Source organism: Saccostrea echinata, unplaced genomic scaffold (genome assembly GCF_033153115.1).
Source record: "Saccostrea echinata isolate AGI-Se365-2 ecotype Australia unplaced genomic scaffold, CSIRO_AGI_Sech_v1 ptg000005l, whole genome shotgun sequence".
Taxonomy (NCBI): domain Eukaryota; kingdom Metazoa; phylum Mollusca; class Bivalvia; order Ostreida; family Ostreidae; genus Saccostrea; species Saccostrea echinata.
The window spans coordinates 10,468,856-10,477,165 of NW_026889754.1; positions in this window are offsets into that span (position 1 = coordinate 10,468,856).

The following is an 8,310-nucleotide window of genomic DNA, read 5'->3' on the forward strand; positions in this document are numbered from 1 at the left end:
AAATCATGGTATGTTTAGAAAGTTCTTGTAGGTAATGTACATGTGAAATATGAAAGCCCTATCTCTTATTATTCAGAAGTTATGACCAAGGTTAAATTTATTGTGACAGACGGACAGACTGACAAATGGACAGACTGACAAACAAATGAGATTTAATGTCCCCTAGGTCCCTTTTGCGAAAACGGATGACAATAATGCCCTTGCTGTTCATGAGAAGAAGATTTATGATGGAAAAAATCCCCTGCATTTTTCTATGTAAATCATTGGATCCCCATATGTGGCCCCACCCTACCCCAGTGGGTCATAATTTGAACAAATTTGAAGCTACACTAAGTCTATGTAAAGAAAGTTTCAACTTTTTGGGCCCAGTCAGTGGTTCTTGATAAGACTTTTTTAAAATGATACCACCAAATTTTCACTAATTCTTGATTATCCCCCCTTGAAAGAGGGTGTGACCCTTCACTTGAAGAAACTTGAATCCCCTTTACCCGAAGATGCTTTGTGGCAGGGTTGGTTGAAATTGGCCCAGCGGTTCTAGTGAAGAAGACAAAAATGTGAAAAGTTTACAGGCGGAGAGATGGATGACAAACAAAATGAGATCAGAAAACCAGAAAAACTCAAGTGAGCTAAAAACTGATGATCACAAGTACTTGGAAAGAGTTACAGTATTTGAAAAGCAGTTTTTTTTCATGCATTGTTTTCAGAAGCTGAAAAGGTATGACTTGTATCCATGTTGAAAAAACTTCACATTTCAGAAAACAGTATGATTAAAAATAGTTAATCAAGGTGCTTTGAGTAGCAAAATAAGCTAAACTGGTATAGCTAATTCAACCACAGAGGTTAGTCAATTTTCAAATGCACAACCTTAATTTTCAACTCTTAATCATTCTTAAAATATTTATATCATCATTTCTGATTCAAGGGAGAACTAGAGATATGATCAGAAGTATATCCGTTGACTAATAAACATGTACATGTATATTGTGTTTTTTAAGTCATTAATGTTTGTTTGTTGTTAAATGTCCCTCTTGGGAATTTTTCACTCATACGGAGACAACACCACTTAAAAATAATGAAGACGTACAAGTCGGATTTGAGGTTAACATTCATTTTAGGAGTTTTCAACAATTAAGACGTAAAGAGATAACTCCTTCCCCTTGCCCCTTCCCCTTCCCAGACCCCTGTTTGTTCATGTATGCAAACTAGTCTAATACTTTGGTTTGACATAAAAAAATGTGAATATATACAAATAGTTTAATGGTCCATCTCTTTGAATGATTTTCATTCCTAATTCTAGGAGGGTACATGGGTTGACCCAAATTCATGAATGAAATGTCAAGTAATCTTATCATTGATGCACTTTTATTTAATTTGATGTAGCCATATTATGAACATTTCCAGTTCATTAAGAGAGTGGGGATGACCTCCAGGGGTTCATAACCTTAAACCATTAAATGTACATAACATAATAACACAAGAAACAAAATTATGTATAGTCAAATGGAAAAGTTTTCTACTATTTAGGAGTCACATGGTCATTTGTCGTTTCAGGGACAGGGAGTGGCTAGGGAGATTGGACCCCCCCCCCCCCACCCTGGGATTTGCAGAGTTATTTAAATAGGACTATATACTGATTTACAGAAGCAAATAAAAAATGACAGATGCCCTCCCCCTTTAAAAACATGGACCCCACCATCATTGTTTTTATTTTGTTTGTTTGTTTGTTTGTTTTTCTTTTTTTGCTCCTCAGGAAATTCTGGGCTGGAATTTTTTTTTACTGGGGTGTTGACCCCCCCTCCCCCACCCCTTCCCCCGGAAAAAAATTCCTGGATCTGTGCCTGTAACTGAATGTAATGTCGACAACGGGAGATAACTCTTCAGAATGTGAAATTCGTCTATTGTGGCATCCGATGATCCACTCTTACATTCAGTGTCTGAGAGAGAAACGAACGACAACTCTGCATAGGAGATTGCCGATGATCTTTGATCCTTTTTAAACTTTAACCTAACCATTTGCATTTCAGTTTATTTTACCCCAATCTATACTTAAACTTGTACTTACCGACTGTCATAGGTCCTGTCAACTTCATGAAATATAATCCAATTAAAACACAAAATGAATTAATTTCCACTGATATACATGTAACAATGCACCATGTGCAATCTAAAGATGATAATGGTAAAACTAGTACTAGTACTGGTAGGGTGACGCAAGCCCAATGTGATGTAGAAATTTTCAAAAAGGTGTTCACATACAGGTACAGTACAAGAACAAATTTTAAATTATCATAACAAACGATGTATTAACATAACTTTGCCATCTAGGCCTATTTCCAAAAACAGGCAAATTGTGTGTTGGGGGGGGGGGGGTGACAAAATTGATTGGGTATGGCTTTTCAAGGAGGTTTTTGACTAATCAAATACTAAAAAAAGTTTGCACACTTTGATAAATTCATCAAAAACGCTTTGTACTAAAATAATATTATTTGTTGTTGAGAAAATAAATTTAAAAAGTTCCACTATGGGCCAAAAATTTATATCCCCCCCTTTTTTTTTATCAAAACCTAATTTACATCATTAATTAAATTCTGTTATTTCAGACTGGTAATGAATTAAGTATATGAAATGCGTATAAGAGGTTCATGGGTCACATGGTCACCTGAGCATTTTATGCTCGATTTGACGAATACATGTACTGTGTAAATTATAGAATTATTTGGACTTTTTCCTTGGTAAGCCCAATATGAAGGAGTGTGCATTTAGAGGCAAACACCTTAGTGCGGGTATTACTGTCTCATGACAGCATCTAGTTTTATTTACATTTTTTTTTTGGCTTGACAAACTTATAAGAAAGTAAACTGTCTCAGATCATATTGGAAAGAAATAATCTGTCTACTAGCATTGAAATAAATAATTTGACTCAAAAGACTTTGCCCCTAACCCCCCCCCCCAAAAAAAATAAATAAATAAATAAATAGTCGCTCCCCTTAAAGAACCGAACCACATTCTGGTCAGTCAATTATTACTTGACTCCCGTCCTCATAATCACTGAACTAGGCCTAGGATATTACTTTATATGTATCATTTGTATACCCCGTTCGAAATGCAAATATCAGCAATGCGCAACATGCCACGTTCCTGACCTTGACTGGACCTTAAAAGTATATCACTATGTCTCAACGCTAAATAATTTTTTGTAAACTGTTTCCCCTCATTACTAGGTTTCAATACTTTTATAAATATAGGTACTTTCTTTCACGAAATTGCAAATACACATCAAATTGATAATTTTCCTGATCAAAATTCTGACCAGTGTGTAAAAACAGTAGATCTAGACTTGCATGTCATCAATATTAAACACAGGATCGCTTGGGTCAAGTGCATCCTGTAACAAGAAATCTAGGGCATCCTCTTCGTCTGACGATATCAGGTCGTTTTCCATGGTCAAGCAGAATAAGTAGACTGTAGTTTAAAGATAAATTCTTCTGAGCGTTTGCTGTGTTGTTTTCGGTAGAAACGGAAACACGTGGTGTCCATGCATCTGCACATGTGATGCGGGTACGATGCGGGTACAGAAGGACAATAATATGCGGAATTATTATGTTCCGAAAAAAAAATGATAAAACCATTATAATAAATATTTCATGTCTTCCGATGCAGCATCTTCATAATTAACAAAATCCTTCTACAATGTTTGATGTAGGTTATAATTTTTTAAATAATCACTCAATTAAGCCTACATGTACATGAATAGCATATTTAATATTGGTATGTTGACGAAACTTCTAAATTTCTGCGTTGAAATAGATCCTAATCAGAATAAATAAATAAATAAATAAATAAAGTACTAAATAAATAAATAAATAAATAACTATTCAGTATTGTTTAAATTCCATGCATATACTAGTCTTCTATTTTTTAGAGGTACATCTATACCATGTACATGTAATGAATCGTGTCACAACTCAAATCTTTCACATTACGTTGTATCACTTTTTCATTAAAATTAACAATTTTTCGTCCGAGAATGCAAAACTTAAACTATTGTAGAAAGGCGAATACGTATCAGATTTTGATGAAATAAAAACTAATGAATAGGCAATTTTCTGTACTCTTACCATCTAGATTTTGTTTTGCCTATTTCCATACCTAAATATGAGTAAAAACTCTTTTTATTTCAACTTGGCCAAAATTTCCCTTGAAAACCGAAAAGTGATCAAATTTTATAAATTTTCACCACAAAAAGGAAAGAATTAAAAAAATATTTATATACTCTGGAAGCATAGGACACTGTCTTTTTGACAGTATTTGACAAAATGTATTTTACGCTGAATTTAAAATTTCACCAGTCGTACAAAAAATCAATGTCCCATATCAAAATAACGTCATTTTGCAAAACTATAGTCTAACATAAAAAATTGATATACTTGTTTCAAGTAAAAAAATCAATTGTGAATTTTATATAGAAAGAAAGTACATAAAATTTCCTAAACATTGATACTAAACATTATAATATTGTTTGTAAATTAAGCTCAACAGCGATGTGTGAAAACACGCATGCCTCATTTTTTGCGCCACCGGTCAAATTGACCGATACGGAAGTGAAGGGGTTAAGTTCCATGCATTCTTTCTGAGCCCAAAAATTTACAAACTTTTAGAGCTTATTCTCCTTATTTCAAAACAGTCATATCAAAATGTAACAAGTTCTTTTTCCTAAAATATTGCTTTACTACATGTATATGCTTTCATTACCAAATCAATCCCACGATAATTGTAAATAGCCCTTTTGTGCATTTGCTTGAGACTATTTCCAATGTCATTTTCTCCAAATACATTACTTGTTCTTGTAAAAATGTGTAATGTCAATAAGTGCAAAAATGGAATACTACTGTAGCCCTAGTGGGACACTGACTTATTTGTTATGACTTATTTGTTATAGCTTATTTGTTTATTTTTATTTCTGGTTATGACTAAGTGTAACGAAGCTTTGGAGAACGTGTATCTTGACTTACGTTACTTTGAAAATGATATGTTTAGTCCTAGTTTAACTATTTTTTTTAAATTAATTAATTGTAGTTTAATTAATTGTGATTACTTAATTCTTATCAGTTATATCTTGTCACTTAGTTGTTTTAACTTAATGGTTATTTGTTCACTCTCATTTGCTATTTCTTGTTTCTTAATAGTTTTTCCTTCATTCTTTTTTTGCAACTTCCAATGTGCATAGTGATCGAACACATGAACATGATACTACTTTTTTTCTCCTCATTGAGATAAAATTCAAACACAAAATACTCCTTTCTTTTCTGACACTACACGTAGCCCCCTTCTTGTACGCCACGTTTTGGGGTAAAATAAAGGTGTGATACCAAATTTAAAATAACAAGAATTAACAATTCAGTCATAAGAACTAAGTCAAAACACCCATGAAGTAAATTAATGTCCCTCCAGGGTTTCCGTAGAATTCAAACCATTTCTTTTCATTCTTATTATTTTTTGTAAAGCAAACAGTGAATTTCCAAACTGATTTTAATTCTTTCACTTTAAATTAACCCAAATCCAGGTACATCGTAACCACTTCAATCATCACTTTATGTGTCCGACAGTTAATGCCTGCCCGATGTCATATTTAAAGAAAGGAAATTATACCGCATTTTAAAATCTGATTTATGAAATAGACAGTGGATTAGGGGATCAATGATTTTAGTGATGGATTTAGTCCAGCAATTCAAAATCTATAGCTGTAAGGTTTCAAGATCAAAGGGAAATATGGATACAACTATTAACAACCCCCCCCCCCCAATTTTGAAAATTATGGAAATGCCACTGATTACACTTGAAACGCAGCATTCTGTTTTAATTGCAGTTAATCCTCTTTTTAGGAAGATTTCACTTATAACATCTTTATGGAAATAAATGCTTCCGCCACAAGCCAATCCGGGACTGAAGATTAATATACATGTATTTTAAAAATTAAACCGGTAAATACAGAAAAAAGAAATTTGTAAACTCAGGGACCAACCAACTAGCCTAGACCCAAAAATTCGGAAGACATTACTTCTCCCTCAGAGAGATTTAGGGAGAAGTTTTAAATTCTACGGAGACTTCTTAGTGCACATTGATCATTATTTAAACTAAGAAAAAAATAAATACATGTTAATGTGTATACCTTAAATAAATTTATATCCTAAGAATACTTACAGAGACAAAAATGATTGTAGAAGAAATTTAATGAGTCATTTACAGAAGTTGTTATGCCAGAAGGCTGGTAAAAACTTCCCGTTTCTTTTTTCCTTTATTCTTCAGTGGCCTAGAAGTTTAAAATCCCTATTTATTTCCTCAATGCAATGTGTCTTTCCAAAGCTTTTTTTTTCCCCTCTGCAATAATGTAGCCTTCGACGATTTTTTTTCTGTTTGGGGGGTGGGGTAGAGGGCTACAACTCCTTGTGATCTCGGTAATGGTGCAAGTGCGGGAGTGATTCACTACCGCACAGATTTCGGCTCATACTGTAAGTAAGTGAGTATTTTATTAACGTATCTTACCTGAACTCATAAAATGTAGTTACGCAAGACATGAATTGACCCAAAAATATACAGAACAATCCGTATATCGGTTATTTTTCGTGTATGTCAACATCACAACATGAATTAATCCGCCATGTTTACTGACCTTGATCGATTTTATTTTGGGACAACTGTAACCGTTTCTTGGGTTGATAAACAACAATTAAGACGGTTTGGGGTGTGGATCCAATATTGTATTTGGTATATGTATTTCAGGATCAGTATATATTTAAACACCTTACAATAATTACAACAAATAAGCACACACAGACATACACAAAACAATACAAACAAATAAACACATTTTAACACGATTAATTATAGGCCATTTACATTTACACCTCATTTAATATTTAAAATACTTATAGGTCGCACATCACTCAGATGATTGATAAACTTACAGCTCTGCTTTTATAACTATTATATTTCTATTCTTACTTTGTAGAAATATCTCATAAGTAATATTTACATTAATTACAAGATTTATATTAATCCAATATCATATCACATCTGTCACATACCAGTTTATGGAACTAGGTGATTCCTATATCTATCTTGGTTCAGCTCCATATGAATATATGAATGACCTATTTAACAATTATTTAAAATTACAACAGATTCACAAATCCCTTATTTAGGATACATGAATAAATTTAAAATGTTACTTGCAATTATAACTCTTGCACATACATATTTTATCAAATTATATATATACATATCTTTCAAACACACACACTTTATTTAGCAAGTTTAGATTAAAATAAATTATTTAGATTCCTCATTCGTAAAGAAATTATTTAGGTGCTTATTTAATAGTTTAATTATTTATTAAATTTACTTACAGGAATAAGGGTAGTTTCCAGCACTATGGAATATGTATATCTATATGTATAAAGCTTCACACCCTTCAAAACCAGTTCTCAAAGTGTAACAATGACATCATGAATCTAATTCCCGCCAAAACCATTCAACCACACTGACCAATAGAAATCAGTGTAACAATCAATAACGGAATAACCCATTCTACAATACCTGGTAGTCTACCTGGAATGCTACATTATTTAAAATAGGGGTTTTTAGGTTTATAACAGACACTGAACAAAGACAACATAGAGTGTTAGTACATCGCATTGCGCAGCGCTGAGTGAATGAATAAATGAATAAAATAATAAATGAGAATAATATACAGAATTAATTAAAATAAATATCCTAAAAATAAAAAGTACAACTACCACACATTCCCTTATTATAAGCATAAATCATTGTTTATGAAAAAAAAATATCACATCGAATGACTTTGTTCATCGATGTTTAGTGATATCATACATCACAAACATCAACAACGACATTTACTTTATCACGTAATTCTAAATTTCAAACGCAACTTTCACTACATCAAACGTCATGGCTGCTAAGGAGAACAACTGGAAAACGCGCAGATTTATTTTACTTGGTTTTCGAGTATAAAGGGCTATGATGTTAATAGTGAATAAAAATTCAGTATTATTGGAATCAAGTTAAATGCAGAAACAATTTATTTTGCCTGCAGTCGCCCGTATCTAAATATATATCTGTACCATTAGAGAGATGCAGTGGAATTGTAGCCCTCTCCTGAAAACTTCAGATTTAAAATTTAAAATTTTCGGATAGGGCTACATTATTGCAGCTAGGGATATCAAGACAAAAATGGGCCAACCGTGTCACTCAAACCTTGTGGTATGACTTTGATTTTGATGTGGACGGTAT